The sequence below is a fragment of the Empidonax traillii genome, unplaced genomic scaffold (assembly GCF_003031625.1).
Source record: "Empidonax traillii isolate 1590-97213 ecotype Southwest subspecies unplaced genomic scaffold, ASM303162v1 scaffold675:size783547, whole genome shotgun sequence".
Classification (NCBI taxonomy): domain Eukaryota; kingdom Metazoa; phylum Chordata; class Aves; order Passeriformes; family Tyrannidae; genus Empidonax; species Empidonax traillii.
The window spans coordinates 39,724-58,900 of record NW_020955868.1 but is presented as its reverse complement, the minus strand read 5'-3'; the positions used below and the strand labels follow the sequence as shown (position 1 = coordinate 58,900).

Genomic DNA, 19,177 nt, shown 5'->3' with positions numbered 1-19,177 from the left:
AGTACAAGATTTGAAAAAATTTGCTCCAAAGTCAAGCAAGAAAGCAGTGTCTCAAAATGGGCAGCACGTGCTTGTACTGAGCACAGAGCCAGGCTGAAGAAGGATCCAGGTTACTCACAGAGAAGCACTGTAATATCCTTTAGATCATGCTCTGGGATCCAATGCCTTTAACATGATATCAAGGCACGAGAGAGAGCTCAGAGCATCAGTTCGGAATGCGCTGGACAGAGACAAGTGTACAGCCAACCAATGGCAGCAGCAATCACTCTGATACTGCTCCAAACCCACCTTCTTCAGACTACCTTTTGGGTTGTTGGAAGGCAACTTGATTCAGCTGGGATCCAAAGCCGGTATCCCACAGAGACAGAAACTTTTTTTTTTTTTTTTCCCTTTTTTTTTCCTTTTTTTTTTTTTTTTCCTGTCATTGAATTTAGCATACATTCACTTTTTATTTCAGCAGAGACCCAGAGAAGGATTAGTTTTCATAATGTGCCCAGAGTTCAGCAAATGCTCTTGGGAACCCACACGCTTATATCTGAGAGCTCTAATCCACAGATCATGTCTCCCAGGAAATTTTCCAGACTGCAGGTTTATACAGTGAGTTCTCTTTAGGCTTCTGAACCTTGCATTTGCTTCCGTGTAAATGCCATTCCACATAAGGTGGCACTCCTAGATGCAATGGGAAGCTTCAAAGGAAGGATTGGCTCCTCCTAGAGTGCTCCAGACTGATGGCAGCTCAGAGGGGAGGAGTGTACTGGCAGGGTGCAAGCAGAGAATGAGAATATATAAAGACAGAGAGTGGGCAAGTCAGAAAAGTATTCAACTGACAGATGATGGACAGAATACTGGAAAACCTTGCCATCTGATTGGATAGGTAATAAAGCCCTGTGATTTGATAATCACAATTTGCAGGTTAATATTACAAGAGGAGATTGGAAGACAATGAGTACTCTTAACACTTGCTTCACCAAGAAAACAGTGAAAGACTTTAAAATATTATTATACTTTGTGTTGAGAATAATTGATTGATTTGATTGCTGGTAACAGAGACCAATTCCTAGAGTAAAATAATAAATATTAGGTTTAAATACTACTCAGAGATTAGTGAAGATTAAATTGTACAGGTGCTCAGAGAACTCCAATTTTTCGGTATGTCCTTACCAAATTGCTGCAAGTTTTTGCATTGGATTAGGGTAGCCACTCAATCTGAGGCACATTCAGTTGATTCATTCAGGTGACTGTATTTCTTTTCCCTGAGCTGCATATTGTTCCCCACTTCATGATACAACTACTAGTTTTATAAAACTAGATTTTATTTCAGTTGTTATGTCCCTTAAATATGTGTCCACACTTTGCTTTCTCAGCATGAATTTCACACTGGTTTCCCTTCTGAGACTTACTGAGCATGCTTGGGAAGCTGGGTGCTCTATGTTTCTTGTTTCCACCAGGAGGGAAAGGTCTTGGAGTGAGTAGTGTTGTGCATAAGGGGTATCAGGGGACACCAGGTATGGACACGAGACAGCCTCTCTCTTGAAAGAAACCCTGCAAGAAACTAAATTAGTGATGCAGCTGTACCCACTGAGGTCACAAGCAGCTTAATTTAATTTTCCTGGATTTTTGGTCGGTGGCTTACAACTGTGTTTATTAGGAGTTTCTGGAAACTGAAGATTATCGTCATTACTGCCAGTCAAAGCCTGACAAAAGTGTTACGTGTGTTTGTAATTAGGTGGTCCAGCTCAGCTGGACATATCTGGCACTGACCAAGGATGGAAAAGAGCTCAGGACAAAACAAGTAAAAAGAATAAAATGCCAGTGCCTTTCTGGATGTCACTGGATAGCGGTGCATATCTCACCTAAGAAAGGGGTTTGGGACACGCCCCCACATGTCACAGGTGTGGTGTGGGGAATAGGGCAGAGAGGACATGCAGTGGGGTCAGCAACAGCCACAGACAAGTCTTGGAAGTTCAAGGATATTGCAAGAGAATACATTATTAATTTTAATAGTGTCTTGTCCATTTACCTCAGTATAAATAAGATGTCACTATCACTTTCTACTGAAGAGAGACGTATAACAATGTTCTAATGCTCTAGTTAAGAGAGTAACTTTTCTAGCAATGCTAAAATAATTTTCTTGGTTTTCTTTCTTCGTAGTCAGTTAATAATGTGACATTTTTCTTGGCTTTAACTGTGTGTCCCTGAAGGCATGTTAAAGACCCCCCTTTATTACAGCAGTGGGAATCATGTCGCTGAAGTGACGGAAGCGGAGATACTTATTAAAATTCGGCCCCTGCTGTTTGTAGTTTCTCGAGACTGCACTTTGGCAAAATTTAAAATAGACTTACGTGATGCCTGACAACTAGAAATTATGCTATAACCCAAGTGTTGGGTGAGGATTAGAGAAGAAATTATGGACTACTGTAACACCTGTAAAGAGAAGTGATAGTGGATTGTTTAATGTTGCATTTAGCAGATAATTGGTTTTGTGGCTGATGTGAAGCAGATCTCTTGGTGTACTGTGATTGTACACAAAAAGATCATACGGAGTACTATTTGAATGTTTGCGAGGCATTCGCAGTGTTTATCTGCTGTTCTCAAGTCTCTGAGGGAAATGTGATGCCACTTCCTTTGAGCCTGTCCACCTGAAAAACATTTTAAATAAATACTTAATGTGACATGTATCAGAAGAAAACAAAATTGGTACTTGACAGCAACTAGTTTACAGTGTTTCCTGAAATCAGCAGCTCCTGTTTGTCTTGTAACTTAACACAACAATTCTGTTTTCACCTCTAGTGTTTATTTCCCTTTCCCTTTCAGGCAACTGCAAAAGCCAGAAAATAGCCTTTCTGATAATGCCACTGAGATTTAGAGCATTAAAGCAATCTCATTATCAGTTTACATCCCCAGTTGGAAATCTGAGATTGTTCAGCACATCAAACAGTAGAGTGGGGGCATGTAATGTGCAGCCCAAGGGCCAGATGAGACCTGCTGAGTCATATAATGTGGGCTCCAGCTGCCCTCTGCCTGTATCTGAGGGATGAGGACAGAGCTGCTGACTGGTGCTGCTAATGAACTCGAACTACCATACATTATTTTCCATCTGCATGCCAAATATGGTTATATGCACTTACAACAAATGTCTGTGGTTTATATGCAAATCGGATGTGACCCCTGGGCTCTTGGCAAGTAACCTGTAAACCTTCTGGTCTGAAGAACATAAGCCTCTTGCTAAAGCTGATATTAGTGCATGGGGCTCGAGGCTGCCTTGCAGAGTGAGCTCAGGCTGCTCTGTGCTCAATGGCAATGGAGAAGGCCTAATGGAAACCCCTTTAGCTCATCTTTCCCACTCAGCTCTTGGACACATGAGTAAGAAGGGAGGGAAAGAATATTCTGTTGGTCTGATGCTCGCTGTATAAATTCTTGCTGTCTCAACCCTTCGATCTTGGCAGCCAGGTACATGTACAACCCCCATCACATCACTGAGGTCTTGATGATGAATCTGCAAATGCCATTACGCTGTTGAATTTTTATTGCCGTGGAAAGATGTGCAGATGAAATGTATAATCAATATAAAATATTTTTGTCATACCCGATTTGAACAAAATCTATGATAGTTTAAAATTCAGAGGTTTCTTCTGTGTTGAAGTTCTACTAATCCATTCATTAACAAAAAATTACACTACAATGTCTGTGGGGCTTACTTCATTGAAAGAACAATTTCTTTGTTGGTAATTTCATCTTGATGTTACTCCCCTCTCTTCAGCTTTCCCAAAAGGACGTTTTTCTTAAAATCAGCACTAATATAGTAGTTAAACTTTCTCAATATTATGTAAGAAAATAACACGGAGATAGTCATACAAATAATTAGGCATTGAAACCCTCTGTTTTTCCTGCTGTTGTGAACGTACAGCACTGCTCCAGTCATATTATTTATTTTACTGATCTTACTTTTAAAATGTCGATAATGACCTTGAAATTATAAATGAGCATTGGCTACCTGACATATGGAATGTGAAGATTATTTTTGATATGGAAGGAAAGCATGTAAAGATATTGTCGAAGCCTTTGTACCAACTTCACTTATTTTAGCAAGGTACAGAATTTCAATGTCCTTTTTATTATTTTTTATGAAAAAAATAATATTGAAAAAGATATGGTGAGAGATTATATGACTGTCAGACTGACAGGTACACAAATAATTTACTCAAAATAGTTCTCAATTTTAATTTACTTAATTTATTTATTGTCACCAAAAAATGCCACAAAAGAAACCTATTTTCTCTTTTTAGGGGACAAAATCTGAGTGTGATCACTCTTATGAAAATTCTGGCTTTACCTAGGGAAAGGAAAGTGTCTGTGTTGTGTCTTGATCCATTGGGAACCTATGGATGACAGGCATTGGAACCTGAAATTCTGCAGCATAAAACATGAAGAATGTGCATCAACCTTGACTTGCAGCACCACTTCAAAAGGTGAGGTGAGAGTGCGGGGGTTTTATATCCTGGCAGACTTGATTGCAAAAAATCACTTCTTCAGTGTCTCCCAAAAGTGCAGGTTTTTTTGAAAAAGCACTAAATTATTAATTCATATTATGTGTTACTTTAGTTTCCATTTATTAGGATAAGGTGTTTTCTTTGCTAGCTGTTGTTGACAATCATGGGGGATAAAAACATTCCTTCACATGAAAACTGATATTCTCATCCCGTCACTTGATTCCAGGAGTTCTGATCAACTATAGGAAGACAATCAAATCTCAAGAAATCATATGATTTCCTCTGTTACAGAACTTTCAGTAAGAATGAAAATAGTTCTGGTGTATTATGACCAGTGAATGAGTGTAGATCCCATGTTGTCCTAAATCCTTTTTGAGCTGCTCATAACAACAGATCTTAATGCTGTGTGAATAAATGAGCTGGGGATTTCTTTCCTTTAGCTAAATCCTAGTGTCACAGAAGAATGTCATGCATAGATCTCATAAAAGAAATGATGCTATATTACATCAGAGTAAGGCCTGCATTTAAATGACCACATTCTTCTCTGCAATAAACTTTTAGGCATAGACAACTTCTGGGCTGTTTGTTTGAATATTCTGTTATCTGGTTTTAGACAGGAAGACTTTTTTGATGTACTGTGAAAAAGGCAAAAAGCCCCCATCAACCAGTCAACCAACCAACCAACTAAAAACCAAATCAAAAAGCCACCCTTGACTTCAGATCCTAGAAATGGTCCCAAGTAACTATCAGAATGGTTGCAAGCTACAGAAGACAAGGTAATAAGGGAATCATACTGTTCCTGAAAGGTTATGTACCACCATCTGTAATTAAAATTCTGGTAGAAAAGTATCACGCCGCTGAATTTTTAGTCTGAGCATGCAGATTGCAGAGAAGTTGGAAGGCCAGCTCTCTGCCATCAGTACTCTGCACTGTATTTTTACTCAGATTCGTAAAGCTGAAGTACACTACATAGTTCTGAGTTAAATTTTAAGAGGGAGAAAAAAAATCAGAAAAACATAAAAGACTCAAGTAGCTACATATCAGCCAGTCCATAGCACGGCATAAAAAAAGAAGGATTTTATGAACATTTCAAGTTCTTGCTCTACTATTCTAAGAGACTATTCTTTATTTAACTTTTATTAGTGTAAGAGTGATCTTGAGAAACACCAAATACAGGAGGACGCATTTTCATTGTGTTTAGCAATCATGGATGTCATAGAATGAGGGTAAGTATTAAGAATTGGCATAGTCTAAGAGCCACTCAAATTAAAAATAAGGGATGCATATTTTTAATAGATGAACATGCCAGGAAAATAACACTGGGGAACAATGTCTGCCTCTGAACAAAGAGGGCTCTTTGAAGGCAAAAATAAAGAGATATAAGAAAACAATGAATACAATGGAGGCATCAAAAGAACCCAACAAAAATGATTACGTCAAATAAAAAAAGATTAAATATTTTAAGGTGCAAGACAGATCAAAGGCTTCCTAAAGATATCAAAAACATGATGCCTATAAGGAAATTAAGATGTTAAGAAGCAAAGACAAGTTGATAAAAATGTACATACTACCATTATAGTGGAAAATGAAATACAGTGTTCTAGGGTCAGCCAAAGTACTTGGAACTGATAATCCTTTCATCTCGTATTAGCTAAAATTAAAATATAGAATACACAACACCTGAGAATTTATTATATGATTGAGTTTGCCATCATATTTATGCACAAGAAAAAGGCTAACCTACTAATTACTTAAACTTCTTTGAACATGGAAATAAAAGTAATGGAGAATATGAAATCAAGGATATTTAAACAGTGAGAAAGCCTCTGACTTGGATTCAGGAGAACTGAACTAAGTGTTTTACTGGATTATTTATACTGATGCCAGTGCTAGAGCTAGCTCAAACAGAACTAGGCTAGAGGAATATTTTATGATAAAAAATAGGTGAAAAAAGCTATATTATGAACAACCTGTTCTGTGAAAATATTTTGGTTAACTGAGATGATGTTACAAAGTTTTATTTTGTAAAATTGACATTTTCCGTTGCTGCTTCTTACCTCAGTATAGGTTAAGTACTGTTCATACAGGGAATAAGAAAGATACATAAATATTTACTTGAGAAGATGCTTTTAAACACATTTTTTTTCTATTCAATTTTGTGTCCAAATCTCCAAAACCAGGAATTAGAAAGCAAAGTGATAGATTTTCAAGCTTATAAACTAGGGTTAATGTGACCTTTTTCCCATTAAGTTCTCTAGACTAGGCTTCCAAATTATTTTTTTTTTCCAGTACCCCAGAACCCTTGATGGTTTCAAAGATGTCAGCTAGTTCCTTTGAACCTGGGTCATAACAGGATCCTGCTTCATATTTATCACTGGGACAATTTGTGTGGATTCTATCTTTCTCTTTGCTTCTTGGCATTTTCTTTTGCTTCACTGTTCACGTGGTTGTTCAGCATGTGACAAAACAGTGTCTTCTTCAAGGATAACTAAACAATCAATGTAATTCATCAAACCAATGGCATTGGGGGTGGGAGGATATATGGAGGAGGGATTTCATTTTTTTTCTCTTTTGAAGGTATTAAGAATATATATGTGCTTTATAGACCAAGAAACTGCTGGAGAGGGACCTGAGAGTCAGCTGTAGAGGCCAACACAGTCTATAATGCTTTCAGATAATAACCAGATGATAGCTCCACAATTCCAACAAAGAAACACAAGCAGTATGAACGTACAGTGAGTATCAATTTGTCCATTATCTCTAATGAAATTAAATAATGCATATGGGACCACATGTCTGAAGAATAAATGCACATTAAAATTCTTAACAGTGTGAAGATTAAGGCAATATGATTTTTTTATAGCTTTCATCCAGGGAAAAATAGCTTCCTGCTTGCTTTAAGTAAGATTAGCTGGAAAAAAAATCTATAGTACAACTAGAACAAAGTCTGAGTGGCAACAGGCAAATATTTTAATGTGGAAAGATTTTTATTGGTTTTAATTAAGCAATGACATTTTTGTTGAATGTCTTAAATCTTTAATTACCACCCAAGAGCATTGAGCATGACATGAGTTATTTACTGACTCACTGAGAAATACAGTTCAATATTTTCTTATAAATACTTCATACAGAAACAACAGAAGGCCTTCACTGGAAAAAACAGTGATTTTTAGAAATGTGAGTGTTTCAAGTCCTGATTTGAACCACAAGCAAGACAAGTGAAAGAACGCCAGTGGCTTCCATGAGAGTTGGCTCATGTCTTTAATGAGTATTAGAGCATGTAGTAACTAGAGAAATGTTTTCTTATGACTGACAATGTCCCACAAATCATTGTCACCAAAGAATCTATCACCAAAGGTCAGCCCTGAATATGTGTTTTGGGGTTTGGGGCTTTTGTGTTTTTGTGCTGGTTTTTTTTTTGGTAAAATGACAGCGGGAAGGTCCCACCTAATGTAAACCTTGTTTAAAGTTTGAGATGTCAACTGTAGCAGCTGCATGTGTGGATGTGCAATGTATTATAGATTTTCACAGGAGCTCATCACTCATATATCACAGAGAAATTGGGTTGTTGATTGAAATACAGCCCAGATCAACTGTCGTGGACCTGAGAGAGACACCAGCACTAGCAATGGGTATATATTTATGAATAGCTACAGCTAAGCTGAAGCAGACCAGAAAACAGACATTTATGCCAATCTTTAATGAAAAGTAGAATTAGGGCCTACAGCTCTAGTGTATTTATCAGGTCTCCCTACGTTTTAAAACCCATGGCCTATGTAGTGAGATACGTAGAAGAGGGAAGGAAACAGCAGAAATCACACTGCCTGCATGAAGGTGCCTAATCTGTGTAAGGCAATGCATCTTTCCAAGGTTCCCAGGTACTTGGGGGAAAGAAATCATTGCTTTCCAGGCTCTCTTATCAGCCTTGAATATGGTTCCTATCTAGATCATGATCTGGTGAAGTAAATTTCTCTCCTCTGAATGTATTTGGCTCCATGAAACAAGGCAATTTGTGATTACAGGAACCAAACGGAACAAATGAGATCAGAACAAACCTACAGCTAATGCAGATCCCAATTGGATAGTGATCATCAGAATAGCAAAGTTTGTGACAGCAAAATGCAAGCCTAATTGTAGTTTACCCTAGGAAGAATATGACATTATTTTGTTTTACAGACAATGCAATCCCATTGTCATACAGAGTTTACCTCCGGATTTCTTTTGAGGATCATACTGCAGATTTGTCACAAGAAAGTGAAGGAAACATCTAGATGAATCATGGTTTTAGAGACTAGATTTATGGTAATGAGAGCCCAGAGCAGAAGGAATTGAGGCAGGAGCCCAGAGCTCAGGAGACTTACCGCTCAGGTGGCATAGGGCAACCTCTGGGGCGAGGATGTTGGTGCTGGAGGCTCTGCTCACCATCCACAGTTGGCATGGTGGGCTCCTCCTCCAAAAAGGTCACTTCCTCAGTGTATTCAAGTGTGAGAACCTGGCTCTGTCATCACTTTTCTGTGACCTATCCCTTTCAATAAAATACAGACCTTTTATCCGTAGGAAGGGCAATTTATTCTGTTAATCACAGACTAAATCCAACTGTTTCTGCTTCTGTTGGTATAAGCCCAGGTGGTAGGCCCTCTAAGCAGAAAATCTGCCAACTAGGAATCCATAATAGGAAAAAAACAACTGCTGTTTTTTATATTAAAATCCTGGGCATACTGTGGAGCCAACAATCCTAAGTTTTTCTTTCCCAGAAGAAAGCTTAAAGGTGCATGAAAGTATCAATGCTGCCTGATCACTACACAGATCTTACCTCCAAAACCTTGCAGGGATTATTTGAGACTGAATGATACCTCTCATAGGGGGTCCAGGTTTGCAGTTTTAGCCTCTAGACAGTGTTTACCAACTCTTGCATGACAGTTATCAGCAGTCAGAAAGGAGGAACCTGTGCTTCACTGAAGTTTATGTTCCCTTATTTAGATGTTGTGTACTGAGTTTTCATGAAAGAATGAAAAACACTTAAGACTTAATGAACACAGGATATCCAACATTATAGAGGAAAGAAACTTGTCTCTGTGTCTGTACAGGATTTCTTCACGAGGGTTCCCATCCAACCCCCTCTGCTGGAGTAAATAACATGTCTCATAAACCTGATATAACCAAATTCTAGCCAGTAACTTCTGTAAAGAGAACCACATTATTAAAAGCCTTTAAAAAAATGCCTAGTTCCGTTTAACATCCTTCATAATTTTCTAGCAGTGACTCTGGCAGAACAGAAACTAGAAAACCAATTATTTGGGATATTAAAAGCCTGCTATGTAAAAGCTTACTACAAGAATGCATTCTGAACTCTTTGACTCTACTTTGGCTCACACTTCCATCTTTTTACAAGATCAAGTCCCAGGTATAAGATCAAACACTGCATCTTGCACGTGCTTCCTTTAAAGATGAAATAAAAAAGAACCACCTAGAAATCCTGATAACGTTAGCACAGACGATCGAAATGATACCTTGGATTTCTTGTACCTTATGCTGCTGGAGATATCAAGTTCATAATTTAAGTGATAATATGAGGTTTTTTTCCTTCCATGGGGAAAACATTACCACATTGCTGTGTGAGTATTTGTCCCCAACCAATTTCCAGAACAATATCTAACATCGGCCAGTGAAAGTTTCCTCCACTGAAATTCCATATAAAGTTCACTGTAGGAATGATATCTATGGTCTGATTCCTAGTTTCACTGAAATGACATTATAGCCTTCTATTCAGCTCATTATACATGAAATCAAGATAGAATCCAGGAAAAGTAGTGGAGTTTCATATGTATTTGTGGACGGAAAAAGTGGTTCTCCCCTGCCACTCCCCTTGCAACTTCTTTGTACTTAAAATGGCAGTATACAACATCCTCCAGTTTCCAAATTTTCAGTGAGAGCCAACAAAAGCTACATTTAGGCATGAGTTATGAAGAAAATCATATTAACATTTAAGAGCAAAGCTTTACTTATTTGCGTTTTTTGTATACATCTATCAGTCTTTAGTGATTATTTTCTATGGGTAAATGTTATTTGTGTTTAATGTGACCTATTCGACACTATCCTAAGTGTTTCACTCCAGTTCCACGTTCCACTTGCTGCATTCAAGTTCTTCATGTCACCATTGTGCATAGGAATTTTTGGTGTATTTTTATGAGACAGAGAGAAAGAAAGAGAGATCAAAATGTTTAGTAGGTAAGATAGACATTAGCAACTATCTAGATAGATAATTGCTTCCTTCCATCATAGTTAATTCCACTACCTTATACTAAATTTAAGTAATTTTTTTTTCCTGCCAAAATGAACTTTACTATTGGAACATAAATCCTTTTTGACAGAGGTGCAAAAGCTGTTGATTATCTTCATTTCTGAAGTTTGTTGCCTTGTAGAAAATTTCCAGGTGTTCAGTTACTATAAAGATACTGAGACTGAACTGAAGCACTTTAAGTCGCTCTGATTTCTGTTTACATTGCCATTTAATAAAAAAACCTCAAAACATTTGAGAATTTGATTTTTCATTCTTTTGCTGGATAAGAAAATAAAGGCTTGAAAAAGTTTTAGGACATGAAAACAAAAGTATTACCAGTCTTGCTTTTAGGCTATTATATGTTTTTTAAAACTACGCAAACAAAACATTTTTTTCTCAAGATCAAATTTTACTGCTTTCAATGATGATGGATCTTTGGTAACTTTTGATTCAATTTCCTAGCAGCATGCGGTTTTAGTGGTTTTTTTTCTTGATAGCAGGCAGAAGATTGATGTTTTTCTGATTGTTCTGATGAACTTTAGAAGTTCGACAGCTTTCAAGATGGTCTTTCCTTTTTGTAGAAACTTTCCCTAATATCTGCAAAAATGACAGAAATCTTTAGAAAATTGTTTGGATTTGCTCCCTGCATTAACATCTCTGAGCTTGTTAGTGTCTCAAGGAGGGCAATGAAGATGGTGAAATGCCTTGAGGGGAAGTAGTATGAGAAGCAGCTGAGGGCACTTTTTTCAACTGGAGGAGACAGGGGAGACCTCGTTGTGATCTTTGACATCCCTGCAAGGGGAAGCAGAGGGGCAGGTTGCAGATCTCTTTACTCTCATGAGCAGTAACATGGAGGGAATGGCCTAAAGTTGTGCCAGAGAAGGTTTAGGTTGGATATTAGAGAAAGATTCTTCACACAGAGGGTGGTTGGGCACTGAACAGGCTCCCCAGGGCAGTGGTCACAGCACCAAGCCTGACAGTTCAGGAGACATTTGTATGATAGTCTCAGGCACATGGTGTGATTCTTGGGAATGGTCCTGTGCAGGGCCAGGACTTGGACTTGATGATCCTTGTGGGTCCCCTCCAACTCAAAATATTCTGTGATTCTATGATTCTGCTTGTGTGAATCATGGGTTAATGACCTACATCTCTCTCCTAGTGAAACAGCTTCCCCAGTATGGAATCTATCCTCCAACTGGCACTGACAAAATTTCTTGAAGTGTTTGTTGTTTTTGACATGAAGGACCAGACATGAAGGAGCTGGTGTCCACTTACTGCCCCTCTAAAATAACGGATAATACCTAAAATACAGCACAGAACAGTATTTGAACAGTATTATTTAACTCCAAAATGGACCTTGAAAACCTTCACAGACAAAAGTAAATCAAGCATGTTCTTCTACATTCTGCAGCTTTTAATCTTCATATGAAGTGAACATTCATTATCGAAATCTGAGGGCAGATGTGCTGGAGATGGGCACGCTGCCCTCAGATTTGGTCCACTTCGGAATTAGATAAGTATCTCTTTGTGTTCCTTGACACTTCTTTTCATATGTTTCAAATTTTGCCTAGATGTAATTATTTGAGGTGAACAACTTTTGAAAGTATTCACTCAATTAGCATAGAAAAATATTTCCTAGTCTGAATTAAAAATAATTATGAAACATAACTGTCAAATAAATGTCACTAAGTTTGGCAGAGAGGGGCTGCTCCATCAGGGCTCTGCCCTTTGCTATCTATTGAAAATTTGTCCCAGTTTGCCCAAATTCATGGAATTAAGTACAGAATTTATATTTTTCAGCATCACTGTTTCCTGAAGTTCTCTTCTAGACTTCATGTGCTTCAGGTTTTGCAGTGAAGATGTTGTCTGTTCATGGCTGAAAGGGGAAAGGAGAGGAATGCTTCCTGACATGGCTGGAAATGGAAGAAGACCTAGGTATGCTTAGAAAATAGAAGTGTGGGAGAGCTGGGGACTGGGAACCCAAGGTAGAGGATATTGTGGCAAGAATTTGGGAAATGAGGCGTGTGCCCATCCAGCTTTTTGGAGTGAGACACAAGTTTTTGTGCCTGATTTCTAAGTTGGCTAGGCTTTGCATTCAGTGTGTCATTATGCTTCAGCTAATAAATCCTGCTTTAAAATAGATGAGAATTAATTGGACAGGGTATCTTAGATCAGATAAACCAGGTCTGGGACCTAGGCAACTTAGTTTATCAGGACAATGGGCTAAGATAACAGCAAGTAAGGTTTTAAGAGGTTCTAGATAATAAAGTGAAAATGGAATTAAACACTGTTATATAGTCAAGAATTTAAAGTGGAAATATTTCTGGCATTTATAAGTATCTGAATGTTTAAGTTTGCAGCATAACCTTTGTCTTTCAGTACTGGATGTATGAGTATGCACATGACCCCTTCAAATTAAAATCAGTAGAAGCATAGGTTTTTTTCTGTAACTTTTAAAGAAAAATGCAGATTTATAGAGTATCATATAATTCAGGATGGCACATATATGAAAATGGGCATATGACAAGTATATGACAGATGGAAGCACTGTAAAATCTGCCTTTATCATCATTTCACAAAGTTGTGCTATGGAACTGCTTGGTTTTATTTCCTCTGCATGACACAATTTATTTAATTTCCAAGAGTCTTCTGCTACACATAGTAGTTCCTTTTTGATGAGGCAGAGAGATACAGAATTTCAGTGGAGAGAGAAGTACATGGCTCTTTATTGAGGAATTTCTTTTTTGCTCATAAGTTTTAGGCTGGTTCTGATTAAAAGAATACATTCATCCTTTATGTACAACAATTCATCTTTATAGAAGCATACACATATATGCATTTGTGTGGGGAGTAATCAAGATGCAGTGTAGGAATTAATTACCAGAAATATTCTAATTGACTATCCCAAGAAAGATAGTAAATCTTTGATTACATTTTCTACTGATGATTTAGAATACGGACTATGTATTTCATGATATATAGGATAAATCTATATTTAGGTTTGCAAGTGGTAGCTCTATTTCTAAAATTTTAAATGTGTTCTTAGATCCTTTGAGGGGGAGTTAAACAGAGATATCCTCCTCATCTGTCTTTCAAATCTAAATATTGATGAGTAGTGCTCTGAGTCTTTTCAACATGACTGTTCCTAACCCACAAAAGGTGATGGTAAAAATGCAATTCTACATCTAAAGGTAAAGAGCAGCTTTGTCACAGTCCATAAGGACCTTTAAAAAATAAGTTTTGCTATTATTTTTCAAAAACGTCAGTACTATATTCATGTACTTTTCTACTGTATAATTGAATCTTAATACAGAATATTAGATATAATTTTATTATAGTCTCAAACTTCCACTTTGACTAAGTTAGGAATACAATCTAGGACTTCAGTCTGTAGTACAGGTTATGCAGTGTAGCATACTCGTGGGAAGTATTCACATTAAATACCGATAATCCAATCTTCACCAATCAAATATTAATAGAATGATGTCTCTATCTGTACAGAAAATGACTACTTATGGCATAAATAGTAGTGTTTAGTGCCAAGTCAATGTTGATTTTTAATTTTCAACCATTCAACCATTTAAATTTTAGCACCCAACTCTTTGGGCACTGGATCTTTGTCACAATCTCTTATATTCTTATCAGAAGGATGACTTGGGGCTGATAGGGTACAAAATTAGGTCTAAAGAAAGAAGATTTTTATGAAACTTACATCACTTAAAAATGTCTCTGTATTTCTAAGTTTTTCTTTCTTCTTAAGGGTATGTTTGCCATGAGCTCTGAATTGTAAGGTTTCCACTTCAACATATTCATTGTATGTTCTTTTTAGAGTGCCTCCTGTGCTGCATCTGGGAGCGTGACTGCTTGGGAGATTTATATATCCTAGAGTCTTCTTTCACCTCCCATCATGTATGCTGCTACAAGGAAAAGCCTGCTGGGCTGCTGGCTGTAGTGACATTCTAAGTTTGCTGGCAGTAGTCACCACACACTTTCTTATTCAGGAACTGCGAAAGCCTAATTAATATGACGGGTGTTCTTAGAGTCATCCCATCCCAGAAAGAAACCTGGGGGTTTTGCCCCAGATTCTCATTTGTTCTGTGGATCTATACCCAAAATAGCAGCTTTGGATCCAAGTTCCAGGACACTGTTTGAGGATGAACCCTGCCAAAGAAAGTGCTGCCTAATGATTGTAATAACATTTTACAGAAAAGACATTACAATTTCTACACAAGTGTTCTCACTGACTCCCTGACTCTCTCACTGTGACACCTCTGTAAGACAAAGAAACTGTACACAAAATACCAGTTTTTGTTCCCAAGGTCATTCAGAGAGTTATTGCTAAAAAATGGAACATAACTCTTCGGAGGATAAAAGCCAATGCACTGACTACTACTCAAATGGTGCTGGGAGGTTATTACCTGGTCCTGGGGCACACAGTAATAGTCAGGTAGAGAGAAAGCTTAGGCTCTTATTCTTGCAACAGGGATAAAATGACCACCAAGGTGTTGATAAAAACGGTCCTCTTGAAAAGTTCAGATTTCAAAAGATTTAGATGAGATATATTGTCTTATTCAGAACTTTAATTAAAAATTGTAGAAAGTCTTTTTGTTCATTAATTGAAGATGTTCGCCTGCAAATGAGAGATTAATTTATGCTTGTTTTTAATTGTTGGATGCCACCACAATTGGTGCTGCATAAAAATACGTACAGTATATAAAATATGAATTAAAACAAGTGAATAATTATAATCACATCAGCCTAAAGGCAGGAGGCATTTTAATATCAGAGTCTAGTAATGGTGCATGAATTAAGAAGGATTAATTTTTCTGAGACAGTTCAGAAGTATTTAGCCTTTATTCTGCCCTTATTTAAAATGCCTCATATAATACATCTCAGTATTTTACATAATTTAAAGTTTCATAAGACATTTTGTTCTCACTCTATGAGATTCTTCAACATACTGAAACACTCCTAAGATCTTAGGTCTACAAATAATAATCTTCCAAACAGATCCTTTGTTCTGGGGCTTTGCATTGGTAATCAGCAGTATCAGTGCCTGTTATAGACCAGCTTCCTTCCTCATTTACGATGGTGCTCCTCTTACAGAAAGAGAAATAGATATGTAGGTAGGTGTGTATGTACAGATAAAGGCATTCTGCATTGGTCAGAACATCACACTTAACAGGCTGTTTAGCATTAAGATGTCATGGAAAAGTGCTTATATTCTCTCAAGTATTATTTAGTTCATGTGGGCAGCAAATGTACAGTGGAAAGCAGACACTGATAGACAAATCAGAGACAGGATCCTGCAATTTTGAATCTTGTTCCAGTGACTGTTCAGCTGAAGTTAACTATATATAGCTAAAAATAAGAGTATCCAAGGGCATTTCTGTGTTTGGCTCAGATGTTTGCAGGAAGCTTTGGAGCAGTGAGGCTCTTACTGGCCTGAGTGTATCAGAGCAGATTTCATAGCTATTATAGTAATGTGCTTGTGTACATATCTGGAGTTTCTTAAGCAATTCAGCAATAGAAGAAGATGTGGTGAAATTAAGAAGATTTCTAGAGGGGAAAAAAATGAGAATCCTTACCCATTGTAAAAGTTTCGCTGGAGCACAGAGGTTGTATTACCATATTAATGCCATTATTAAGGTTTTGATAAACACTTTACATATGAATATTAACATGAGATAGCCTGGATTCAAGCTATTCACAGAGCATAGAAACATTATCTTGGGTTCCTGAATGCATGTCAGCATATCCTTTGATCCTGCTTTGTAACACGTCTTCTGTTTCAGTTCTGGGTTTCTGGGTCTTTCCTCTACAGAGTCTTCCAGCTCTAACAGATTATTTCAAAGTATGTGGTAGCTTTGTGATGTGAACAAACATCTACTGGGATCAGATTCTTTAAAGTATATATGAATAGTAAATTAGGTAGATGGAGCTCTTGTTTGCCTGCAAAGTGTTTCAGTTCCCTCAGCATGTGAGCATTCGCTGTATTAGAAAGCAAATCACAATCAAAGAGCCTTACATGGGTTTTATATTTTGACCTTGGGCAAGTCACTGAGGCCCTCTGTGATTTGGTTTGAAGCTCAGATTCTTGCATGTGCAAAATGCTGATGTTCTGTGCATCAAGGTATACATCCTTTCCTCTTCTTCTTTTTTTTTTTTTCTTCTGTGTGGAAATATATGAATCCTACAGCTGACTTATTTCTTTTTAAGTTTCTAAAACTTTTTTTATTTTTTTTCTTTGCTCTTGGCCAGTGCTATACACACAAACTGCATGTGTATTTCCATGTCTATTTCCATAGACATTTTATCCCTACCTGCTACTTAACTAGCAGAAGTTCTTCAGTTTGCAGCACAGAGGTCCTGAGTTTTGCCTCTGTGCTTAAGGATAACTCTTACTGAGTTTTAATCTTGGCTGCAACAGCTTCTGTGACCCCAGAGTTCACAGTCTGCCTCTCTTCTTTGACTATGAATTCTTTTTCTCTTGTGGGAAGAACAGTACATGTTTGTTTTTTTTCTGGAAATAAATGGTATGACCTGAAAGGCTCTTTTTTACAGCCACTGTCTCACTCTTAAAACTATATCTGAGGACTTTGTGGACAGTTTTGTACCCCCTGGGGTATTAGGAGGTGATTAAACCACTGAACTACTGCCCATTTGCTGATCCCCCAAGTCTTCCACTCCAGGCCCCTACAGGATTTGCTGAGTTTAGGCAATACTTCTGCTCTTATTTATGTTTCTTTCTGCCTTCCCTTCCTCTTTCTCCCCCCACCAAGTGTTTCTAATACCAATTTAAGGTTTTTTTTTCAGAATGTGATTTTAGGAATAGAAAAATTCCCTCTCTGCTAAAAGGATAAAGACAAAGTTGTTTGCAGGCTCTACGTAGCACCACCAGTTCCAGAGCCCAGCCAGCCTTCTGTCAGACAATGACTAACATTTGAAGGAGCCAAACTTACAAAGAAGTGCCCAAAAGGAAAATAAAAATCTAATTTTCTTGTCAGCTCTGTCAGCAAAAAGCAGAAGCACAACTCCCTTGCTAGAATGTGGAGGAAAAGGTAAATAGTTTGGGCATGATAAAAGCATGAAATCACAAAGCTTGTCCCTTGTCCTTCTCAGATTTTGCCACAGAGCATTTGCAGGAATAAAAATATTCCATCTCTTACCGAAGCAATGATGCTGATTGCTTAAAGAACCTACAAGTTATGAACTCCAAACCTTGCAAAGGTGAGTAATTGTCTTTGAATATCATGTTTTCTGCATTAAAAGAGGAAAGGTAAATGCTGTTTGTTGGGAGTTTTTTGGCTGAAGTTCTGATCTTTCCCTAAAAAATTAAAGCACACTCTGAAGGGGAGTTATTGAAATTTATAAAATTATGTATAAGGTTAATCAAGAAACCTTGTTGAAAATGATACATCCTTTCCCCTCTTTGCCTGGAAAGGCTTCCTGGAATTTCTTATTTAACATCTTGACCTTTTTCACTGTCTTTTAAGCTTTCAAATATTCTTCTTTGGTTAGGGTACAGCTTTTAACATTTATTATATACTTGTCTCAGCTGTGTCAATGCACAAAGGAAATAATCCTCGATTTTTCTGGTGAGCCTTTCCCAGCTAAGACAGCAAGTTGTGTCTGGGATCAAATGTTCATACTACAACTGTCCAGACAGGCTGATTGGTGACATCATGCCTTCTCTCAGACGCTTGTTTTATATAGTCATTACTTTCTGTATTAGCTCCTTTTAATTCCTCTGCCTCTCAACACTGCTTAACTTTATGTTGACTTTTCACTTAGTTCTCTTAGCTTATTTCTGAATCCAGGGACAGATTCTATTTGAGCAAAAGTGCCTTTTTTTTTTTTTTTTTTAATTTGCTGAATGCCTTTGGAACACAGTTTTTATGGATGGAAAAAAGCAAGATGAAGAATAAATTAGAAGATGTTGTGCTCTCTTCCACCAGTGTTTTAAAAACACTGGAAGATGAACAGATATATTTGCTTATATTCAGAGATGTTTTATTTGTTTTTATTCTTTTAGTGGGCAATGTGTACTGATGTGTTTTAAAAAGCAGACAAATACACATAATCCTATGAAATAATTTTGTTGTGCATCTAGGAAAAGTTTGCTTAGTTGTTTGCTGTTTCCTGAGGTAAAGACAGGACTTTCTTTTGCTTTTTGTATTGAATGGAAAAATTATGTTAATTATTCTACCTTAAGTTGGATTGTCACTTTAAATTCACCTGCTGAATACTGTCAACTGTTGTTGGCATCTGTGTTCATGCCTGAAGATGTCCATATTCATTGCTGGATTCCTTCAGCTTAACAAAGCTCAGAATTAAATGCAACCCACAAAGCGAGCATTTATCATTCCGTGACGCATTGAGAGCTAGCGCTGGTAAATTAAAGGAT

At 37.4% G+C, this 19,177-nt stretch overlaps 1 long non-coding RNA gene across 1 annotated transcript; it reads left to right on the top strand.

Moving 5' to 3' along the window:
- Window positions 1-4,292: 4,292 nt before the first annotated feature.
- LOC114065550 lies at window positions 4,293-17,917 on the top strand. Its single transcript, XR_003573000.1, has 3 exons — window positions 4,293-4,469; window positions 7,096-7,225; window positions 17,893-17,917. It is a non-coding gene; the product is annotated as an uncharacterized LOC114065550 (long non-coding RNA).
- The last annotated feature ends 1,260 nt before the right edge of the window (window positions 17,918-19,177 follow it).